The sequence below is a fragment of the Phaenicophaeus curvirostris genome, chromosome 1 (genome assembly GCF_032191515.1).
Source record: "Phaenicophaeus curvirostris isolate KB17595 chromosome 1, BPBGC_Pcur_1.0, whole genome shotgun sequence".
NCBI lineage: Eukaryota > Metazoa > Chordata > Aves > Cuculiformes > Cuculidae > Phaenicophaeus > Phaenicophaeus curvirostris.
This window is the reverse complement of record NC_091392.1, coordinates 116005927-116031041: the sequence shown is the minus strand read 5'-3', so window position 1 is coordinate 116031041 and position 25115 is coordinate 116005927. Positions and strand designations below refer to the sequence as shown.

The following is a 25115-nucleotide window of genomic DNA, read 5'->3' as shown; positions in this document are numbered from 1 at the left end:
CACTGGTACTAAGAATTACCTCTTTTCTGAGTCATCACCTGTGCAGTTGATGTGTATGTGTTCAATATCATTCATTCTGTAGCAACAGCTTATGAGCATAGTGGCCTCTGATACATCTTAACATAACTCTATAGTTTATTTAATTGAAAGGTAGATGAGTAGGATATGGATATAGGTACCTTTGCCAAACATATCTGATTACAATCAGTTAGTCAAGTTAAGCAAAATGTTTCTAACATGGGGAAGTACAAGGAGGGAAAGCTGTATTTTAGGGTATAAAATATCTCGATACACTAATGCAGACAAACGTTGTGGTGGCAAAGTAGAGGAGAAATAAACATTTTCAAATATATTTCTGAATCTATTTCTTGCTGGAATGTTTTCTCTACAGAAAAAAAAAACGGCTAATACTCGTTTTTTATTTATTTGCCTGGAAGTCTTGAGGTACATTGCACTGTATGCAAGGGCTGGGCAATTTTAGCTATTACTGATGAATTTTGCTTCCTTATCAGCTATTGCAAACAATTATAATACAGCTGTGAGCTATGATACTTGAAGTTTTAGTTTCAGGACTTATACATTTCCAGTAAAACTAGATTTTATTCTTTGAAAGACGGTTCTCACGAGTTCTGTTTTTATCAGAAGAACAATTTTTCTTCTCTGCTTTCCTTGCATTCCCTTTCTTTTGAGCTCTTCCCTGGAGGAAAAAAAACCATAGAAAGAGGACACTCATATGTCCTGGCTACTGAATGAGCTAAAAAGCAGACAAGGTGATACCTTTGTTTATATATTGATAGAAATGGGCAAAAATAGTCTTCAGAATTAGAAAGGCTCCATCATATAATTGGAGCGGTGGTACTTGGTGTCTAGAGGGCTAGAGGTGATAGTTCATCAGCCTTAACGAGCACAGATACAGCAAATATGGTTGTTTTGGGTCCTTACACCTCTGTCCTTCTCTGCAATTACAGCTGCATGATTCTGTCGTCAATTTTGACATACAAACCAAATATAAATTGAACCACATGCTTGTCACCTAAGCAGCATGTGCGGAGCTGACCCACTTACCAGTTTTGGGAAGCGAGAGTCATGCAAAGAGTTGCTCTAACACCCGTGGGTCAGCTGACCAGTCTGATCGGGATTACCAGGTTAGTGGGTGATGTTCCAGCCCCAGCACACAGGCTTGTGCTGCTTATAAGGAGGAGGCAGGCCACATTGGCAGGCCACTTGCTGCTGTTCTGAGATGCAAACCACAGTGGGACTGCTCCCACCTGGATAGCACGTGGCAGCAGTGGCTACAACCAACGAAACTCCATGTTGCTTACATGCAACATCTTCTTCCAACTTTTAATCTGCATAGTGCTAGAACAGACACATATAAGTAATTCTGTGCATTTTTTAAATATGCTTGTGGTTTAATGTCAGTGTTTCACAAGTAGGTGTTGTCGGTGGTGGCGTGTTCCTGTGTGTGGTGCTTGTTTCTGATGAATATTTTTGGTAGACTTGGAAAAAATTATTTGAAGTATTTATATCCTTTGGACAAAATGATATATTTTTCTAAATTGCTGATGTTCTTATACTTCTTAAAAAATGCAAAGTATGCTAAGTTTATACCAGTAAAACTTCTCTGCAGCTTCCCAGTATCAAAATATGGCAAGAAGGGAGATGTGGGTGGCTGCAGGTAGAAAAGGATGATAGGGTGAAATTTAACTATACTTTTGATTCAGAGTAACTCTTCTGTTAACTACTCCAGATGATATATGTTCTGTAATTATGTTATCTGGAGCTACTGTTAATGTTGATGAGCCAGAAGTATTTATTAGTGAAAGGCTCTGTTTTATACATCTAAATAGTTTAATGTTTTAAATGTGTGTTATGTGATTTGTAGAGGTAGTATCGTGTCTAAATGGCAGGGTGGGTGAGGGATAGAGGATTTTTCTGGAACCTGTAGTATGCTCCCAATTAGTTCTTTATAAAAGTGACTTGGTAACCTGAAGTTGTTACTGTGTAATGGAAGGTCACTGCTGTGCATCCCTTTTTGTGCTCTTCCTCTAGCCTGCAGGTTGTGTGCCTTTGTGGGAGCATCCTAAACAGCTGGACAAGTGGGAGGTGGCAATAAATCATACACCTCTTTTCACAAAGTAATCTGTCTCTTAATGACAGTGGACATTTGAGGGAGCTGAAGGTGTCACTTGTATCATCACATCATAGGTGCTTGCAAAGGAGGCTTCACAGACTTTCTTTAGATGTTGTTTCTGGGCTTTAAAACAATGAGGAACTGAACTTTTAAGTAGAAGTAAGGAAAAAGACTGTTGTGATACCTGAAGAGGTACTGACTGCTGCTAGGGAGTGCACTTCCTTCCCGTATTCCCTGATGCTTTGCCCTCTTCTCTGTAACTGCAGAATTCAAGCTGGTATGAAGGACTATTTTTTTTTTTTTTAACACTTAAAAATTCACAGTTGTGGTCCCATCTGTATCTCTTTAGACTGCAAGTCAACTGTGTGATCTAATTAAAACAAACAAAAAAACCTAAATCACAAACAAACAAGAAGGCTTTTTCCTCTAAACTTCTAGTAAAGGTGTGCAGAAAAAGGCACCTTTTTCTGCAGGTGCTTTTGCTTCCTAATAGCACTGGACTGTGTTTTCAAATGTTCCAAAACCAAAATAATGATGCTGTTAAACCTTCCTTTTCTGACCGGAAGGGCATTGACTTACATCCCTGCCCCTGCTCCCCTTACCCAAAGAAAATTCTCTCTTTTTTTTGTCTGTTCAGTTGTACAGTGTTACTTATTTCTGCTTGAAAGTGCCTTTTAATAGTTGAGAATAAGTTGAAGTCAGGTAACAATATCACTAGAGTTTTTTCTTTTCTTTCCTTTTCTTTCCATCCTGCCCTTCATCCTTTTCCTTTTTATTAAATGCAGGCCAAACATGAGTGGCCGATCACCTCGAGTTGTCCTCTTGTAGCCAGCAGGACTACATCAATATAAAGTCAATATAAAACCAAAATCCACAATATAGGGCTACTTTTCACTATGAGAGAGGGAAGCATAAGTCTTTTCCCCCAATAAGAGATGCGTTTCAATGTTTGAAGGTGCTCTTCCAGGTGCTGGTAGAATGAGGGGTTCAAAATCAAACTCTAATCTGTGACAACAAAAATACCTGCAAATGATAGGAGAGCTCTTTAAATCCCTGCAGCACTGTACACCATCACCAGGCAGACTGCCAAAACCGAAGCTATTTAACTAAACAAACAGACAAAAGGTGCCCTTAGGCCATGGAACAAGAAAGTTTGTGCTTCTAACAAAGGAAAACAAAAATTGTTTTTGGAAAGATAGGGTTTGTGTAACCAACCGAATTAAAACATTGTAGCACCTGAGGGCAGGGGAATCCCTATGGGGTGTTTGCTTCAAGCCTTATTTACATGAGGATCTATAAAACTGTTCTTGACCTACATAAAATATCAGCCATAATAAGCCTTAATTTTAGGAGGAAGATTCAATAGGAGATTGTCTGCTATGAAAACATTTCTAATATGGTGAGAAAAACTTGAAACAAGGTTACATGAAAAGGTGAAATGGATGCCCCCCTAAAGGGGGGGAGAACTATTTGCAGTTCTATATAACTTTCACTTTAGAAATAAACAGTGCAACATATAGAATCATATATTGAATCATATAGAATCACCAGGTTGGAAAAGACCTCTTGGATCATCAAGTCCAACCATCCCTATCTGCCACTAAACCATGTCCCTGAGCACCTTGTCTACCTGTCTTTTAAACACCTCCAGGGAGGTATTTAAAACCACCGCCCTGGGCAGCCTGTTCCACTGCCTGATGATCCTTTCAGTGAAAATTTTTTTTCTGTTATCTGTTATCCCCTGGTGCAGCTTGAGGCCATTCCCTCTTGTCCCATCCCCTGTCACTTGGGAGAAGAGGCCAGCTCCCTCCTTTCTACAACCTCCTTTCAGGTAGTTGTAGAGAGCAATGAGGTCTCCCCTCACCCTCCTCTTCTCCAGGCTAAACAACCCTAGCTGCCTCAGCTGCTCCTCGTGAGACTCGTTCTCCAACCCCTTCCCCAGCTTCGTTGCTCTTCTCTGGACATGCTCCAGAGCCTCAACATAGCAGCTTTGCATAGAAGGGCTGAAAATAATTTTTAGAAGAATTGTTCTTGGATTTTGAGGTGTGGCAATATGGTGTATCACTTGCCTTAGGTTCAGATTATTTATGTCCTATGGAGTTGTACCCCTCGCTTTTTCATAATTGCTAAAAATTCTGAGCTAACGGTTCCAGTAAAACTATATGCTGTGGAGGCTGCTCAAAATCTGAAGTGATCCATTTTCGTTGTCCTTAAATTTTTTTTTTTTTGGTTTGTCTGCTGACATTTAGCATCCTAACCCTTGGCTGATTACTCTACTCACAGCATCTGCTTGGTACCTATATTGAAAAGACAATAGTGGTAAGTATATGGCTGAAGTTTCTCTATATATGTTTTGGGAGGTGTGAGCTTTGTAATTTTTTCCTGTTTTCCTTTTATTTTTTTTTCCCCTTTGTGTGTGAGGTAGTGGTGCAGTGAGCCTTTGTGAGCAGTAACAGTCAGGGCTTTGAAGTTCATGAGGACCCAGTGATCCCTGGTGCTGGGGAGCTGTGAGTTCCCATGGAAAGCCACTGTATGAGATCTGATGAGCCCTGACGATGAGCTCTGGTGCTGGTGAGCTGCGACGAGGAGTGGAGCAGGCAGTGAAAGGGGAAGCTGAAGGAGGCTTGCTGTGAAATGCTTCGTATTAGCTCATGTTCTGGGGCCATGGCTGTCTTGCATGGATGATGTCAGATGTGGCAGGGATGTGAAGACTGGAGATATGGGGTCTTACAGAGCCAACGCAGAAGTGGTGTTTGTGGGTAGCTAATGCTTGAATCCAGCAGACAAAAATGGAGTGGCTTTCTCACAGCAGAGTGAGTAGTTTTGAGGGAATTGCAAGGATGGCATCGGGAGTGCTCAGATTGTTGACTGTTGGCCAAGTTTGCACTGCCAGGGTCCCTCTTGGGTTTGCTGCCAGCTGGGGAAATGAGAAGACTAACCCCACTCAAACTGAGCCCTGTTTTTCATACTTCCCATACACAGTGACATTCCTCCAGAGCTCAGTGTGCTGTTTAGGACCACGAAAAATGCCTTTGAATTACACTGGAATATCTGCCTGTAGCCTGCCTTGAGTGAGAGACAGGGCTAGGTGTGCACAGGGATGCTGCCACTTTCCCCTCTGCTAAGCTGATTTAGGGTCAAGAAGCTCAATCCCTCTCTTCCCTTCCTTGCAGCATCACAAACATTATTCTTTTAACCACAGTTGTTTTCTGACCAGGGGTAAACATCCAGTGTGCCAGCCTAACCCTTCACCACATGCCTGCAGCAGAGGGTATTGCACCTTCTATCACACCTCATGCTTTAATTTTGCATTAGTTCTACATGACTGGTAGACGTTATTTCCTTCAAGTGCATGGTTCATCTCCTGGGGCAAAGAGGGAATAGCAGGCACCAGTCCAGTGAGCACCATTGGACCTGCAAGGAATTTGCTTCCCCTTCCTGCTCCTCCTCTTTGCTGTAGCTAGAACTCCTCATGGTCTTTTGTAAAACTTGGTATTTCTTGAGATTTTACACTTCTCTAGCTTCTGTAAGACGTAGCTGTCTTTGTTATAGGGTTTTTTAATGGTTATAATAAAATCCTGATTCCCCACCCCACCTCTCTGCGCTGAAATTTAGTGGTGTGGATTTTAATACACCTTTCCATTACTTTTAACATTAAAGTCTTATTAGGTGGAAGTGAATTGTAAAACTTAGGCATGGTATTATAAGTGTCAGGAAATCCTGAAGTATCTCTATATAAAAACTAGGGTGCTAGTGCATGCTGAGATCTTATGAGTCTTGCCGCATTAACACTTTCTTGAAACCTCAATTTCAAAGCTTAGGGATTTATACAGGAGAAATGCAGCCTTTGTTGCACAGTTACTAGATGTCTTAAGAGAAAATAAGGTTTAACAATTTCTATATCTTGCTTTAAAAAATGTACATTTATGGAAATTATCCAGTCCTAAGTTTTTTTTTTTTTGGTTTTGTATTTTGTTTGTTTTAAAAGTTTGTCTTGTTCCATAAGTGCAGCATCTTTTATTTGTTTTTTTATAAAAAACATTTTTAAGCTCCCTTGGATTTTATTGCATAGCATAATACTTTTTCTTTTCCTTGAAAAGGCCCACTTGTGTATGGAGTGTTGTGATTACATACACCTGTCAGCCTTTGTTTAAAAAGAGGCATGATTCTGACCTTTGAGACCTAGGACAAATCTTAAAAACATAGTCTCTTGTTTTCAAGTGTAAAAGTATTCTTTTTTTATTTTTAAATTATATTTTCCCCATAGTTATTTTAAGGTACTCTTTTTTTATGTGAGGGCAAAAGGTGAATTTGGAAGATTTTTAAAATTCTTAATTGGTTTTTTTTTTGAGATAGCTCTCCTGGAATTAAATTCCCCCTCCCACCACTTATACGCTGAACACGAGTGTGCAACCCGCTCTTTCTCTCCTTTTCTGTCCAGCTAGGACAAGCACGGCAGGACAGCAAGTGTGGTACCTCGTGCTTGGTCTGTGCTGAGGGTCATTTGGTGCAGGCAGCTGTGAGGAGCAGCTCTCACTCAGTGCTTCCTAACTGGAGCAGCCTGTGCAGGGTGGGGAAGTTCTGCTCCTCACATTGCGCACAGCGCAGAATAGAGCCAACCCCTGAGCACAATCTTAGGAGAGGAATGGTCTGGAAGACCTTCTTTATTCTGTTTTCCTTCAGAAGTTCTTGCTGCCAGTGTTTTTGGTAAGCACTTTCTCCTTTTGCCTTTATTCTTGCTCCTCAGGTGAAGAAATTTCTCACCTTGCTCAAAATCGTAAGTGCCCCGGGGACAATTTTATCCTCTTGTCTTTCAGTGGAGCGGAGGAGGAAAGGCTTATGGGACTGATCCCAACTTTGCCCTCCTTGCCTCTACACGTAGAGCAGCTTCTACATGTACAGTCTGGCACATAGCTCTGCCTAACACCTCTCACTGAAAAGGTTCTAGCTGTCATTTGTGACTTGGGTGGGTTCATGCATTAAAGTCGACCAAGATGTGAATGGGAGTTGTCCAGATCTCTAGAGCAAACTAAAACAAGAGTGACATGAGAAAAGCAGTCGTCCATTGTTGCCTGATGATAGAGGAGGTTTTAAAAATCAAACACTGTAGTATAGCCTGGCTGTGCACAGAGAAAAACCTAGTTAATTATAAATAAGATGAATAAATAATTTAAATGTATCACTTATTTCTCCTTTATAGTTTAACTCATGAAAAATCATTTCAATTAGAAATTTCAACTCAATCTGAAATGCAGAGAGGCATGATGGTTCAAGATGGATGTGAAGTCCTTTATGATTTTCCTTCAGTACTGTGAGGTTTATTTTTCTATTACAGCTTGGGTAATAAAAAAGAAAAAGGGAAAAAAAAGGATTGCTGAGAGAGACAAAACCAAGCAAAGTTTCCTTTTATAGGGTAACAGAATGTATTTTTAATTTATGAATTAATAAGTATATTGTGTGCAATGTCCAATTTGTCAAAAATGTCTTGGTTCCCTTAGTATTCATATTATATGCATGAAATAGATGCAGTTTTTCCCATTAATTATAATATTCCATTTCCTCAAGAGTAACGAACGATGATTCATTCCTCTCCTCTGGCCCCAACTGGCTCCTTGGTATTACTGATGAGGGTTTTTTCCATTCATTTTTGACCTTGTGAAACTATTTATGTTGGGCTCAGTCATGATGAATGCAGTGGGAACCAGGCAGATAAAGGGCAACAGCATAGAACTAGCAGGCTTGTATCCCCTCTACTCTGTGATACCACCTTGTGTACTGCTTTTAATACCCAAACATAGCTGGGTCTACCAAAAGGTCTTGAATCTTGAAATAAGTGTCTCCGTATTACTATAAAAATAGTTCATGATGCTGATATCCCTGCTGTTACCCTCCCTCTCCCAATTTTTGCTTTTAATAATTTCAAAGGTGCTACAGTTAGAGTTATATTTATTTCTCCATAGATATATGTATCTATGCCTTTCTATTATTTTTTCTCAAGTTTAAAGAGGTATGTGTAATACCTGTATGCTGATGACTCCCCTCTCAAGCATAAAATATGGCCCAATGGTTTCAAATTACTGCTTTTTCTTTTACGTAAATAGGCTCCTGTTTCTGTTTTTCAGTTTTCTTAATGCAATTTTCCTGTTCACTGGGAACTGTCATAGTATACACAAAATACATATATGCTTACATCTGTGGATGGTTGGAAATAAGAGTTATTGAATATGGTGTGATGCAAAAATTTTACTAGAACTCTGCTGGGACAATGCCAAACCCCCTAGCTCAGTATGAATATGTTATTTAGGCTAACATCAATCTGCTGATAAATTTTCACAGAAGCTTGATACCCTACCATGTCCCACTTCTATCATACCTTTGAAATTCCAGAGAAGTTGGGCTAAGGTAGAAAATGGTAGGTAAATTATGATAGTACTTTGCAATGTCTTCAGTGGGATCTCCCTTCCTTAGAGGTGTGCTGTTTCTCAGCATTACATCCTGTTGGTTTTTTTTTTTGATGGTATTGGCACAGCCTTGACAATTTCTAGAGGACAGAGAATGGTTTCGTGTTGCACTGAAAACAAAGGTCTGGCTAATGAGATTGAGCGATCCCTGGACATCAAGTGTTACAGAGAAGATAGATCTCATGTGCAGTGCTAATACTGTTGTATGGCTGGGCAGGCATTAGATAAGAAAAAAATAGGACCAGGATATTAAATGAATCAAGCAGGAATTAGTTTATTAGAATTTTTAAAACAATGCTGTGTATATGGCGTGTAATAACTAAAGCAGAGGTAAAACCAAACAGACCAAAATTAGCAGACATGGAATCAAAGCAGCGTTATCTGGTGGCCATTATTGAACAGGAAGGCATGTGTAAATATGGTAATTAGGAAAGCAAGGTGAAGTTATTTTTACAACTACCTTAAGGTTAGTGGGCGACTAATGTACAGATGCATATTTCAGGTAACATTTTATCATCAGATGAATTGACAGTAGTTTTCCTACTGGTTTCCAGAGGGGTGGATATCTCTTTCCTGATATTTTCTCTAGGGTGACCAGCAAGTGGATGTTTGGTCATTGTAATCTGTATCTTCTTATTTAAGATCACATATTTGAAATGTTAGGTAGCAGGTTCTGTAGACCATTTGGTGAAACAGTAGTTTGATTAAATGGAGCCTACGGTAAGGAAGGGCTGAGAACCAATCTGAGATCAAAATTAAAAGACATCTAGGTGTCTATATGTGACTGTCTACTTGCTAGTCAGTTAGGCAGCAAGCTCTGACGATAGTGTGTGGACAGCAAGTCCTTCTAGCCAGCAGGGCCCAGAGAGCTACACAACCTATTCTGAGACAGACTTCAAGCTGAGGATTCAGTTGCTTAAAGCTAGACAGTTGGTATCCCTTTGAGTTCTGCAGCACATTCCACCTTGCCACAAGCAGCTGTCCTGGAAGGGTTGTGTCCTCCTAAGTCCTTCTGCAGGTTCTATAATTACTTGCCAGCTCTGTGTGGGTGTCTTACAGAGTGCTGGATGGTGACATGTAGGCAGCTGAGTTCTTTCTCCATCTCATTCTCCCTTCCCTCCACTCTGAAGAAGTTGGTTTCATCTCTCCATACATGTACTGCAGAGCTAAGTAAATAGTCATTGGGCTACGATGGGAATTAGACTCTTGAATTTTGGTGTCTTAATCACAAATTGATTTGAAACCTACAAAGCTTTTAATATAAAATAAGTCTTTTTGGCACCGGCTCACCCAAGACACATTTGAGAGAAAGACCTGCGTAGTCCCTAGCCTGCTCTCTGGTGTTGGAATCCGTTTGAAGTTGCAAAATTTTTCTTTGGTCTCCAGAGGTCTTGCACTAACTAGTCACTGATACTCCAAATAAATCTTTTAATTTCACATTCGGTGGTTCTGCAGGTTTTTTACCAGGTCAGTTGATCACTGTTTTCTGGGGATGGTAGTTTAGCAGTAAGAATGAATATCTCAACCATTGATTCAGTCCTGTATGGCCTTATAAAATGCTGAAACATGACTATGTGTATTGAGGAGTTTAAGTATTCTCAAAATGATTTTATGATCATTTTGCTGTAGCTATTAGAAATGGAAAACTTCATGCAAAATTTTTTTAATATTCTGGTTTCCATTTGAATTATGTCTTGTGCTGTCTCCTTATGGTACATGGAAATACTGCTGCCCAACAGGCTAGATGTACACATATATGTTTAATGATTTGATAAGCCTCTTCCATCTTCTTCTGTTCTGAATTTCCTGAGAAGAGCTCGTGAGTATGCATTTCTGATGCAGCATTTGATGGAAAAGTATTGTGATTTCCCCCGCCTCCCCCCAAAACACATTTTTGTGCAGGTCTGGAAAGCCTAATTTTCATCTTATAAAAGAATCAGACAGGGAAGGGGGATGGAAGGGGAACAAGGTCTTAGAATTAAATTGAGGCTAAAGGTGTACTGGAGTAGAAATGCTAAAGAATAAAAGCTCTTTGCTGTTAGGCTTCCTTCAACTCTTATCTGATCTGTTGAGGCTTTTAATTCCAAGGGCTTATTTTGTTACTTGGAGGTCTGAGATTTTAGCTTTTTTTGAGCTTTTTTTTTTCTGAGATTTTTAACTTTTTAGATGTATTATAGGCCTCTGGATCACGTGTTAATGATACAGATATTTTGTTTTGTGGCTAATAAAACAAATGTCACTTGTGGTAAGTTACCGTGTATGTCTATCTAGTTAAACAGCTGTTTTAATGTTCTCTGACAATCATATTAGCCCCTATCAGTAGCTAGTGCATGAGAACCTGCAAAAGCAAATCTTGAAAAGTAGCACAACTTCAGGTCAACTGTTCAAGGACCTGTGTATCAACAGGCTGTACAGTAATGCTGCTTCTATTGTGTGATAAACACGCTAGGGAATAGTTTTCCCCTCACTGCATGATGGGAAGCGTTTGTTGGTTTGGTTTTTTTTGTTTGGGTTTTTTTGGTGGGAGGAGGCATAATGGTGGGAGGTATCAAGGAGAGAATTTTTTTACTGAAGAATAACCTATATAGCATACAAAAACATGTAGCTGAACTGTGATATGAATTTGAACTGACTGGAGGTTGCTTGCCATCCTAGTGTGTAGCCTACTTACAGAGCTGGTGCCTTCACACTTGGATTCAATAATAATTTCTGGTTAGCTTTATTTGAAAATAAGTTTCATTTAGTAGTTTACACATACTAATGCTCATCGGTCTTGCAAATCTATTCCAAGTAGATATAATATGGAGAGTCTCCAAGTCAAATATTTTCAAAATGTGGTGTAACTAGTGGTTTTTAGATGTATGTTGAAATCTTGCTATTAATAAGAAACACTGACATTGCAAAATTTCATAGGAGAATCTTCCAGCAGACTGAAAGAAAAACAGCAGTGCTGGTTACACTGGGATAGACTGACAGAACAGGACAGAAATCAGAAAAATCTCCTGTGGATTTTTCTCTTGTCTCTACTGGACATGGACTAGCAACTTCCAAGTGAGCATGGAGAAAGGAAACAGACAAAAAACGTTCTGAGTGAAGTTTACAGACTGAGTAGTGTAGGCCAAAGGATCTTCTGTAAGAAATATGAAATAGAATAGATAAAATAAGAATGGATGAAGATTTGATCAAATTAAATCAAAGCATTTGGGATGCTGGAGACAGGTATAGGAATAAATAGAATGATGTGAAGATTTAAGAAGTTCAGAAAAAAATTACTAACAGCAACTTATACATTTTTATTTTCTATTTTATTAGTGTGGTATCATATAAAGAAAAGCTTGAATGCCTGGAGATATTTAGAAGCTTGATTATAATCTTTAACAATCACTGCTGTAACTTCTTTCCCCATTAATTTTTTTTTTAAAGGATCTCTGAGTACTATGGTAAAATTGCATTCAATCAGACTTTTTTTCTAAGGGATGAAAATGAATATTCTCTGTAGTGTTTGCATCCACAGGAGCTGCTGGGGTAAAGGGAGGGAGTTGAGTGCTAACAGGAAGGCAAGTAGTATTACTACATGGGAGAAAACCTCTAAACTCTAGCCAAGAGTTCCACTTCTGCTCCATGCTTCATTGAAAAATAGGTGCTTATCTGCTAAAAGCTGCCTAAGGTTGGCATGTTAGTCATTCTGTGCTTGACCTCAGGCCTTGCAGCAGCATGAGCGCTTTGAGAGGTTATTTTTGCTGTTCTGGCTTGGGGCTCTTCCATAGGCAGTGAACAGAGCTCCTAATGCCTCTTGAGTAATTTTATTTACAGCTTTGATGTCAGGATGTTACATGGCAGGCAGATTTCCAGCAAGCAGTTGTGCAGGTTCTAGCTGCAGCCTAGGAGATCATTGTGTATTGATTGCATGCTATTGCGTATTCAGAAATAAGGTCAGCAGAGGCCAGACCCCATTAGCCTTTTGGGATCTTGGAGATGAAATGCATTCATTGCCCATTTCCTTTTGTTTGTTTGCTTTGTTTGTTTTCAGAGACGCGTGTTGGTGTACTCATGGTTTAGTTCTTATGGTAGTGAAATATTGGCTGGATGATGGCTTGCTTGGTTAACAGAGTAGTATGGGCTATGCCCCAACCCACAAAACGTTTTCTCCTCAGATTACTGAATTTTAAAAATGTTTACTTAATTTGAATTAAGTGTAGAGGTTAGCTTTTGTGTGGTTGTTTCACCCGTAACTCTGGTGTCATATTCTTGTTGTGATAGCTGTGAGAACATGAAACTAGTAATAATTCCCATTTCTTTAGCTCCAGCCCTCTGTGACATCAGGCAATCATATTGTTGTCATGTAATCTTCCTCTTGAATTTATTGATTGGGTTGTTTGTCCCTCTTAGTTTATGTGGAGAGAACTTGCTTTATTTTGGCTTTAAAACAGCCTTCTAATTTTTACCCCAAATATTTTTACAGCCAGCTTTGTTCATACCAGTATTATGCTTTAACTTAAACGTCTCTCCTACTTCTTCAATGTGCAACTCTCTGATGCGAACACTGTTCTCCTCCAAGCATAATTATGTCTTTCCATTGATTTCTGTGCATTAGAAATCAGATGCAAGCATAATTGATCAAAATTAGATGCATTTTCATCCGAAGAGTATCATAGAGTAAAAAATGAATCATTGAGCATTTTATTTTAGTTCTGTGTGAGATTTGTCTGCCACCTTTTGACACTTAATTTAATTTTGTTAAATATAATATTGAAATATGCATGAAAATTGTTTGATAAAATACTGTGCTTTCTTTCAATCACACTATTTGAAAGAATTAACTCTTTTGGTTTTGTTTATAACAATTAATTAATATCCCTTTTTAAGCAGCTGTTTCAAAATGCAAGGACAAACACTCAATTCGTATAGTAGTATGTAAATACACTGGTTTGGTTAACACAGGTATCTGTCAGTGTCCTTATAATGAATGATTATCATGTGTCCTGGTTTCAGCTGGGGTAGAGTTAGTTTCCTTCTTAGTAGCTGGTGTATGGTGCTGTATTTTTGGGTTTTCAATGAAAATAATGTTGAGAATACACTAATGTTCTGGTTGTTGCTAAGCAGTCAAGGACTTTCCATCTTTTCATACTATCCTCCCAACAAAAGGTGGAGGGTACGCAAGAAGCCGAGAGGGGACACAACCAGGACAGTGGACCCAAACTGGCCAAATGTGTATTCCATGCCGTATAACATCATACTCAATATATAAACTGAGAGAAGCTGGCTGGGGGGAATCTGGCTGTGGAGGGAACGTGCCTGGCTGGTCAGTGGTTGGCAAAGAGTGAGAAATTACTTTTCATTGCATCACCAGTTTTTCTTCGGTTTTATTTCTCTCTCTTTTTGTTATTTCCTTTATCATTACAATTCATTATTATTATTATTATTTTATTTTGTTTCAGTCATTAAACTTTTTTATGTCAACCCAAGAGTTTTCCTACTTCTACCCTTCTGATTCTCTCCCGCCAATCCTGTGGAGTAGGGCAGGGAGTGATCAAGTGGCTGCATGGTGCTTAGTTGCCAACTGGGTTAAGCCATGACATCCTGATGTTAGAGCTTACCTTTTTAGTGCAGGAATGAATATATAACCTCAGGAAATAGGGTGGAAAATTTGCCTGTATTGCTGCATCATCTGACATTCTAATCATATAAGCAGTTCATCAGTGCGTGTTAAGGTAGTGGTTGATTTTTACCCTAAAATATTCCCAGTTTTACAACTGTGTTAGTTCCCTTGTCAGCCCTCTACAGTTTTATAGTTGCACTGTCCCTGTTATGACCATTTGTTGTACACTGAGAGAACCTGTGACAGCCTCTGTCTACCTTCTCGCCTACTGTAAAATGTGTAGGTGCTGCAGGAGTCTGTGGAAGTGTTCCTGAAGACAAAAAACTATGTCTTAAAATTTTGTCATAAAATTATGGCTCAAAAGCTGTCCTGCTAAGATCATTTTACATCTTGGAAACATGCCTCCATCCTTCTCCATTCTCCTGTGTCTCAACTTCAGTTTTAAAATAGTAGTAAATATTATGTTAATATATGCCTTGAATTCAATCCTATATATATGTTTCCATCAAGGTAAAATACAGTACCCTAAATATTGCTAGCTCTGAGCACTAACATCAGGAAAAAAAATATAAGTTCTACTTAAATTAATAGTAAAATTTGTAATATTCTTTTAAGACCATTCACCAGTATATATTCTTTTCTGGTGTTTTGTAGCTCTAGCGATTTTTTTCCATGTCTTATATTAAACTGAACCTAAAAATCTGCAACATTTTGCAGTTAGTTCTATTATTCGAAGATTAGTGAAACTTGGGCATTTGAAGTAATGGACATAAAACTCTATTAAGATGTTAACATAATCACTATATCAAAATCTACCACCTCACCTTGATAATGCCAACAGCACAATGTTATAAGAAAATTTTGTAAATCATGGTAAGGTATTTATTATAACATCTCTTCTAACAACTATATGTTAAACTGAATAATGAGTAGATGCTTCTTTTGTCTATATGAATATTTCTGATACTAGGTGAGATTCTGATTGACCTATATCTGTTGTCTTTGTGGTAATCAAATTTTTGTCACTATATCTGCCATGTTCATCCATGGGCATGTACTTTGCTGGGATTGCCTGTGGAGGTTGAAGGCACTAATAAAGCATATATTTTTAAGGTGGCCCAATTTTCTGTTTTAGATAGGTGTGTAGTATTTCAGTCCTGAGTCCCTCCCAGTGGAAAGAATTCATGTGGAATAAAACATTTGGAATGAAAGCTTTTTAAATGAACATCTTTTAGTAGTTTTATACTTCTAAAACATTGTCTCTGCACTTGGAATAACCTAAAAGCATTTATTAATATTTGATGGCATGGTGAAAGCCCTAGGTATGTAGATTTATGGAATCTACAAATGGCTCACCTAGGCTTAAACATTTTTGGTCTCTATACTTTAGCCAAATCTTGTAGGTGTAAAGGAAGGGGTGATGAAGCAAATGTGCCCCTTTAGAAAGGGGCTGTCCGTAAGTGAGCTCAATCTTATGAAAATGTACTCCACCACATACTTATCCTGATAACTTGTAGGCAATGCTGATATGAGATGAAAGTCTTTACATTTTGTTTAGTGAATAATATAAGAAAAAGTTCGATTTGAGAGTTTTTTTGTATAGTTTGGCAAAAGTAAGAAGTCCGGGATTCTAAGAATCTCTACAGATGTTAGGTTGTTGCCTGAATCTTCATGCTGAAGAAGGGCTTACTGTGTTGTTAACAGCTAGCAGTAAGATCTGATAGTATTTTTGATGGGAATGTGTTCTGATTTTCTAAGCTAATGATTTGCAACAAATTAGATTTGGGATCTGGAAAATTTGGGTTAAGGAAAGATCAGAGAATTAAAAGATTATTATAGGCAATAAAAACTAGATGGAATACAACATTATATTAGTTGAGGAATTTCTGTCAGGGTGGGACAGAGGAGAAAGGCAAAGCATCCACGGCAAGATTGAAAGTGGGTTTTGGTGTTAAAAAGCCAGGAACAGTGAAGCATTTGGCTTCCACATAAAGCAAGCATGAGATATCTTCAGTCTTTGTTTCTGCTGTACCAGTGCAAGAACTTATCTCAGACTGACACTTGCAGTACACACTGCCATTATGCACTGGCCTCAGCCGTACTGCTTCCTGCACTAATATTTTCCCATCCCGCTGAGCAATTCCATTTATATGCATAAAACCAAAACTGAGGTGCTAACGCTCACAACACTGGGGCACAGTGCACTCATCTGACTTGCCTATAAGCCTGTGTGCTATATGTCCAACCTAGCTGCCTTTTGCCCATCCCTGCCCACCCCGTGATCCCTCTGTGTGGGGCTGTGGGACCAAGTGACACAGTTGTGCTGTACTATACATATGTGCCCAGAGATTTTAGTGGCTGGGTGGGATAGGTCAGGACTGAGCTGAGAGATGTGTCTGGCCGTGCAGCTCAGTTCTGCGCTGCTGTGGGAGAGAAGGGTAGAGGAATGAATGGAAGAGGGGATGGCAGGGTGGATAGGCAGCCCTGTGGGTCAGCATTCATGTTCAGGCAGGACCATCAACGAGACAGGCCTTAGACAGACCCATTAATCTGTTCAGCCACGCTGCCTGTCGAAGATAAAAATCAAACTTGCTGCAGGAGCGCTGCCAGACTCAGGTTGTCCTTGTGCACGCGGGGCTTGCCCTAGAGAAGATTGCAGATTGCCCTGGGAAGATTAGGCAAGAGTGACACAATTATATTTTTGTTCTGGCTGTGCTACACAAAATATTGCCAATTACAGATTTGTCCTGCTATTTAATTTGCTCTGATGATGAGGTGATGTGTTGCTTATTCTTAATGGGTAGGTTTCCTTGGTCCTTCTGCAGGAAATTATTAGGACAGTATCTCTTCAATTATGTAATGCAGGTTACTTAAGCCTGTGTGTGTGTTGGTGGCTATAACGAGACCAGGGATTAGAAGTAGCATGTGTTCTAGGATAAATAAAAAGCTTTGGACTGACCCAGAAATAGTTTATTGTGACCTTATCCAGTGACAGAAGAATTTGGGTAAAGGTGAATTTTGGCTGCTATTAGCTTGTAATGTCACTACTGACTTATTTGCAAAAAGACTTCGCTCTAATCAATGAGAGGACACACTGTCTAGAGCAAAATCTTTTGTTTTTAAAATTAAAGATATACAGGCTGAAACACAAATGTTACCAATTTGTATACCTTTTCATGTTAATACAAAGAGGAGGCAATGCAAGCTGGAACAACGCATACAGCATCTGCCCTTGGATTAGGTTAGAGGTGCCCAAAGTGGGGCATGTGCTCCACTGGAGTGCACAGTGATACAGGGTGGCAGCTCCTTACCCTGTAACATACAGGTAAGGGCATTTGAGTTGGCAATCTGGAGAGCTAAATGTCACGCTGCACACAGTGCTCCGCTTTCCCCATGGGATCTGCTAAAGCCCAGATCTATATCTTTGGCCCAGGGCATGCCACCAGAGCTGGCTGCAGGGCTTGAAGCTGGATAGATGGGGTGTGAGGGATGCAGAGAGGTGCCTGGGTGTCCACCCTCTGTACTCTGATGATGTGGGATGTGCATAGACTTGGGATTGTAAACTGGAGTGCTGCAGTAGGCATGCACGTGTAATGTGGAGGTATCTTGGGATGGGCTGTGAGTTGAGTGCCTGTGAAGCAGTTTTGTTGGGTGCCCCTTCTGAAGGCACAAGGATATGGACTTTTGTCATGAGGAGAAGGGTTGAGAACTCCCTCCACACCCTCAAACGCATGGAATTTACTGCTAGTGCTGACGTTGAAGCTGTTCTAACAGTGGTTTGTGGTACTCGAGCAGACAGAATTTGGACTTTCCTTCTTAAAACTCGGGAATGAACCTTGCAGGAGCACCTTGGTGTGATCACTTTCATGATGTGAGATTGATTGTTGTGGTGGTTCTCATTTTGGTAGGCTGTTTTTCATTTGTTTGTTGGGTTTCTGGTTTTGTGGTTTTTTTTTGTTTCTGTTTTTTTTTTTAGTTTAGCAACTGCAAAAATTGAGGAAAAATAAAATCCTGTTCTTAATTGCATTTGCTGTTGAGACTTGCTGCAGGTGTAGCTTGTAAAAACTTTCTCAAAATGATTTTCCACGTTAAAAAATACAGTTCTAATTAAACAATATATTAAGTAACACTGTATTGGTGGGGTGGTTTTGTATCACTTATTTTAAAAGTGCAACAAAAATGAGTGCTGATAAAGTCTCCATATGCTTTCAGAATAAAATTAGCAGGTTCTATTGTACCAGCTTTAATACAAAGCTTTTTTTTGTTGGTTTTTTTTTCTTGGGAGGAAAATAAAATTGTTCCTTCATACTCTCATTTAGGGAGAAGAAGCAGTCATTTTTAAAATTGTTATTGCCTCTTCCATTATTTAATAACAGAAGATTTATTTCCTGTGCAGCTCCAGGTCTCCTGAACTTTATTTTAACGCTGTTTTTTCCCCTAAGGTTTTTTTTTTCCCCTCCATACAGCTAATGCTTGATTATTAGTGGCCGCACTTAAGCAGCCAGTCTTGATTTAAAGACCCCAAGTGATTAGCAGATCAGCAACCCATTTGATGCGCTGTCCCAGTGTCTAATGATTCTTGAGTTTGTTTCTTTGTTTTAGATGTATTTTATTTCTTGCTTGAATTTTGCTGAGTTGCACTTTCAGTACTACAGCTGAAATGACTAGCGCCTCCTTTGAAATCGTGCAGCTAGAAAATGTAACAGTCTCCAGCACAACTTAACACTGAATATCTCCATATTGCTTGAGCAGTCTCTTGGATAAAATGACAAACTAAGAGCAAAAAAGAGATTAAAATATATTTACCATTCATTTTCACAGCAAGGTAGTAAGGTCATGCTTGGTGATGGTCTTGTTTTTCAGAAGGTGTCGTTTTGAGGACTTTATGTCCATGCTTGAGAAATGACAGTTAAGTTTTTGGATTTCGTTCCATTGGCCTAAGTCTGGAATTCTGATCTCTTTTAAAATATAAATCTGACAGAGGTGCTGTATGCATTTTCATAAAAGTTTTCTTTTACCTTGTTTTTGTTTCCATTCCCCTACCCCTTTTTTAGTCTCTCCTTTTCCTCCCTCTCTTCTTCTTGTATTTTTCACGTTCTTCTTTCTCTCTTCTCTACATCTTAACATCTGCCAAGCTTGTATCTATCTCTGATGAAGCAGCAACAGAAAAAAATCAGATGAATTATGAGTTCTATATATGACAGTAAATTAAGTATTAGAAATGAGGAAAAGTTTGTTTAGTTTTTGTGGAGGAACTTATGAGTTATGTAATTTAATTTGAGTTTTGTCTTAAACTTGGGTCTAAATGTCTTGAACTTAGAGGAAGATAAGTTTTTCTTTAGTCAAAACTCTCTGCAATACTTGACATAAGCTAGTTGAACCCTTCCACCACTGTCTGCTTCCCCTCAAAAGAGGGCCCTGGCACTGTATTTAGTAAAGGCACTTTACAGATTAGACAAAGTTGCTTTCCAGCTGGGCAGCTTCAGAATGCACGAGGTTGTTTCTCCCCGGGTACAGGACTTTCAACTTCCCCTTCCTTAACTTCTTGATGTTCCCATTAGCCCATTTCTCCAGCCTATCAAGGTCCCTCTGGATGGCAGCATGATCCTGTGGTGTATCAGCCACTCCTCCTAATTTTATGTCATTGGCAGTCTTGCAGAAGGTACTCTCTGCCCCACCATCCAGGTCATTGCTGAAGTCCTTGAACAGGACTGCAGCCAGTATTGAGCCCTGGGTTCACTAGATAGTGGGCTCCAACCTTACTTTGTACCATTGATCACCACTCTGGGTATAGTTTTCATCTAGTTTTCCATCTACCTCACTGTCTGCTCACTCAGCCCAGAATTCATTAGCTTCACGGAAAAGAGTGTTGAAAATCTTACTGAAGTCTAAGCAGACAATATCCACTGTTCTCCTCTTGCTTGTCAGGCCAGTCATTTCACTGTAGAAGGTTATCAGGATGGTGAAGCATTACTTCCCCTTGGCAAATACATGCTGACTGTTCCTGTTCACCTTCTTGTCTTCCGTGTCTGGAAAAGGTTTTCAGTATAAGCTGTTCCATTACCTTACTAGGGGTGGAGATACAGCTAAGGGGTCTGTAGGTTCCTGGGTCCCCCTTCTTGCCTTTCTCGTGGATAGGAGTCACATTTGATTTCCTCTGGTCCTTAGTTATGTTTCCTAATTGCCGTGACCTGTCAAAGATTATCAAGTGTAGATTATCGATGTAAGACCAGCCAGCCACCTAATGGGCACTCCCCATCAGGGCTCAGGGGTTTATGTATGTCTGGTTTGCTTAAGTATTCCCTGATGTGATTGTCCTTCACCAAGGGTAAGTCTTTCTTATTCTAGCATTTCCCCTTGGTCTCTGAGGCTTGGGATTCCTAAAGGCTGGTCCTGCTAGTAAGGACTGAGGCACAGAAGGCATTCAGTGCCTCAGCCTTTTCTGATAAAGGTGCCCAGATATTTGACAGCATGCCTTTTTCTGTTGATATCCAAGTTTTTTTTTTAAAGTAAGCATATTTTTAGGCAAATATTTTTTTCCAGAAGAGACATCTGTGTTTGGAGATTCTTTTGAGAAGAGGACCCAGCAAGTGGTGGTTGTGATGGCAAACCCTTAGTTCTTGCAAAATAAAAGCATCTGCTCTGCTGTGCATTCATATTGGTTCAGGGTATTTTTATTTTATTTTTTTTTGTTGGTTCCCTCCTGCAGGATTTTGCACTGTGATGGAAGACTCTTGTGTGACACAGCCTGGATTTGGTACCTTTCTGCCTCTCCTATTCTTTTGGCTCTCAAGTTTAAAGCAGCACAGCAAAATATAGTGAAAATGAATCAAGCTGTTCACAGATACCAGCTTTTTGTTTCTACCACTAGTAAAATGATGACACATGTACTAGAGGTCAATTTTGGCCAAAGAAGTATAGCTCTAACAATTGTGGCACTTTTTTTTCATGCTGTGGTGTTTATTATCAATTAAACACATTTATTCTATTTTCCTTGTACCTATTTCTGCTTGCTTCTTTTCCATAATACTAATTGTCTTGTAAAATCTCTACCTTTTACAATTTTTCTGTACTGTCAAATGCACAAATATTTTTTTTTTCTGGGACGTTTGGCCTCTAAATCAGTCTGTTTTGTTATTTTATGTTCATATTGAAAGCAAAGCTGCTGGTTTGCAGCTGTTGAGGTATTGTACTATAAATATGATCAAAAGCTGGTTTTGTATCACTTATATTTATTATCCTATTGTTTTTATTCCAGCTGTATTTCTATGGAGAGGCTGTCACGTTCAGTATAATGTATTATGTTGTCTCATCAATACTACTAATGATAGTACAGCTTTTTATCCTGATGGTACCTTCGTGGAGGAATTTGGAAAGCATTTGCTATCTGAATAGTGATATGAAACCTTAACGTTAATGACAACCATGCTGCATGTTCCCTTCAAGTTTTTAGTATGTTGTGTGTCACCTTCCATTAAGTTTAAACATACCATGCAGCTGCACTTTAAAGCACTTAACTTGTTCCTGTGTTAAAATCTGAGGTAGAAGAATATGTTTTTGCTTTCCCGTGCTGCCAATGGATTGCAGGAAGGATCCAACTTTCCTTGGAGTTGTGATCTAATTGCTACTTATTAAAAATAATGAACTATCTTACTAGTTGTACTTTTCTACTGCACATTTAATTAGTGTTCACCTCCTTCCCCCCCACCAACTCCTTTGCTAGGCTGACAGAGCTGAGAGGAGGGAAACTGAAGCAATTTGAAACCTTGTTAGAAATTTATGAAGTGCTAAAATGTTTTATTCCCAGAGGCTGGTTTGCCAGCTGTCACTGGTAAGCCATTCACTGCCTGCCTCAGAGTGAGTGTGCCTGCGATAGCAGGGGGAGGCAGCAAGCCACAGCCAACACGAGCATGTACATTGTTTGGCAGATTATATGCTCTGTAATTAGCAGGAAGTAGAGTGAAACTAATTATTTTTCTCGTCAATTGGGCCAATGACGTTTGAGAGGAGGATGGATATGGCGCTGGATGGGGAAGTTGTGGAGAGGCCACAGTGGTTCCCTGTCTCCCACTACCTCACTAGCACCCTCTGTGCCAGTGGTGATCCCACCACCAGTTGTGTTGAGAGGCAAGGAGAGAAACCTGTACCTTTCCTTTGTGCACAGGCTGTGGCCAGCAGAAGAAAAGCTGTGTATTTGCTCTGCAACCCTTTTATTTATGTTGTATTTGTTGTTTAGGTATTAGTACTGGTCTGTGGAAATGATCCCTATTGACCATGGAAAAGTTGGGTGTAGGCATTGCTGTAATCTACTCCTTGAGTGATGCTATGTAGGAGAGGAATGCAGGTCTTAAGAGGGAAGATGCTTTTGCTGTGCCCTCATGATATCTACAAAGGCTCTGCACGCAAGTCTGAAATGACTGATTTGGCTGAAAAGTACACTTCCAGTGGATTATTTACCTAGGAAAGTCTGATTGTGGCAAAGGGATAAGGGGTCTATTAGGATTTTTAGTTTGAATTGCCTTAACTAAAATGAAAATCGTTCTGATTCCATTTTACAGTTCTCATTTGCAAGCAATGCAGTCACCCCTTACCTGAACATATAAGCTGAAGCTTGGAAACCAGATTTTTTTCTCCCTTAAAGGCTGACCTTTAAAGTTCATTTCTTATCTGTGCATTTCTAAGGGAAGACTCTTACAAGGTCAGTTCAAAGATCTTATTATCTAAGTGGAGTCACTTGAAGTACAGTGAACAAAAAGCATGCTGCTAAAAGATGAACCACTAGAAAATGCATTAAGGGGGGTCAGAAACAAAAATAGAGGCTGCTTTCTGCTTTTAGCACCAGGTGAGCCTCAGTTTTTTTAAAAAAATCAGTAGCTGTTCTTTGGCTTTGTATTTGTTTTTTTTCCTATAGCTAGATAAAAATGTTGCTCTATATATTTAGTCTTTGGGCCTAAATTCTGTTCTCCACCTCCTAGGTCACTTGATCTGTTTGTCAGTTGGAGCAAGAAGTGTGGGTTGGTGTGTTTTCTCCTTTTGTTTTTCCTGTCCTCCCTACCCCTTCTTATGTTGATCCCTCAAATATTGTATTGATCATATTCTTAACACGTCTAATGACAGTCCCTCAATTCCCTCCCTAGGCAGATCATTTCTTTGCCTAATTGCCGTTAAAGTTAGTAAAAGCTTAATGTGTGTAGCCTTATTATTTTCTTCCCCTCATTTGGTTTCAAAGCATTTTCTCCTCATTATGCCAAATAGAACTAAGGAAGTCCTATTCAGTGAGGTTATTAAGACCAGGAAAAAAAAAAGTATGTTTATGTGTACTCAGAAAGGGTAGTCAACAATAAAAAGACATTTAAATATCAGATATTTATAAATTAAAATGCATGTTCCATGGAGAGAATACACATCCTTTAAGAATGATGTATTTGTAAAAATACTTTTTTTTAAAAACAAATATATCTTTCTTAAAAGCATGAGGTATTCAAAGTGACAATGCCTTTGTGTGGAAAATGTTAGTTTTTGTTTACTTTACGAAGAAATCTGAGCTTGAGTCTTGAATGCATCAAACAGGTAACACTGCATTCACATTAGACTGATGTTCACTGGGCCTTCAAAAGCCAGAAACGTAGTGTGCTTAAAGGTCCTTGACTTCTCTCTCTTTACCTACTAGTCTTTTGTGTATGTACTGACATACCTAATTTATTGAGTGCTCTCGCCTGGTTTTCAGTTACCAGTGTTTGTGTTACAACTTCTCAACATGGTCCATAAAGGAATCTTGAGGTTCCTCAGGAGCGTGGGCAAAACTCGTGTAGTAAGTCCTCCTGCTTCAGGCAGTAAAAGTCAGTTTTGCATCACATCATCTCTTAGACATCTTTAAACAATTTAGGGTGGCAACATGGGTAACCTCTCTGTCCTCCCATGGGCACCTGTGATGCCCTGTGCTCCTTGTCTGTGTTTGGCTCTGCAGTAATCTGCCCAGCTAGCCCAGGTGAGAGGGAGCTGTGATGACCAAGCAGAGGCAGGCATGCAGTGCATAGGAGCTCACCTGCCTCTGTTATGAGCCCCACAATGGTTTGTGGAGGATAGCAGACAAGCTGGCACTTCTGGGTAAACCAGGGCTGGTGCAGCAAGGAGTTCTGCTGCAAAACAGAGTACATTTCTCTGTTTCCTACTTAATACCATGCATTCTCTGTCCCTGCTGTAACTGGTTGATACCTGTGTGGGAAATAAATGGTATTGATAACTGCTGTCTGTGCACAAGGCTTCCTTGTTTCCTTACTGCTCTTGGGTTAGTGCGGCTTGAGGGACAGCAGAGAAATGAGAGACTCAAAACTGTTCATCTGGGGAATGAATCATAGAATCATAGAATCGTAGAATAACCAGGTTGGAAGAGACCCACCAGATCATCGAGTCCAAGCATTCCTATCAAACACTAAACCATGCCCCTTAGCACCTCGTCCACGTGTGCCTTAAACACCTCCAGGGAAGGGGACTCAACCACCTCCGTGGGCAGCCTGTTCCAGTGCCCAATGACCCTTTCTGTGAAGAATTTTTTCCTAATGAGTTTACTTCCAATAGCTCTCGGAGAAGGCTGTACTGCTGGATAGGATCACTGGCGATATTTAATGTGCTGGATGCAACAGTGTTTGCCTGTTCTCCACCGCTCAGGAACCCCAAGCAGTTTACTAGTGTTGCCAGGACAGGAAGAACAAAAAACCCCCAAATCACAAACCCAAAACTTGCTGCTTAGGATCATGAAATAGGATTCAGGTAGAGAAATCCATAGGATGGACAATGAAAGGATAATACTGCAAGAAAAGGATACTAAGCAGAGGTTTACAGCAGAAGGGCTGCTGTTGAATGCTATATCAGAAGAGGAAACAGCATGTATATTGCAAAGGGTGTGGGAAATAAATGGCTA

The 25115-nt window shown here is 39.7% G+C and overlaps 1 protein-coding gene across 1 annotated transcript in view; it reads left to right on the top strand.

The window, feature by feature from the left end:
* The window catches only part of DSCAM (DS cell adhesion molecule), a 456923-nt gene that overhangs the window by 25582 nt on the left and 406226 nt on the right, over positions 1–25115 (top strand). The gene's annotated exons all lie outside the window — the stretch shown is intronic.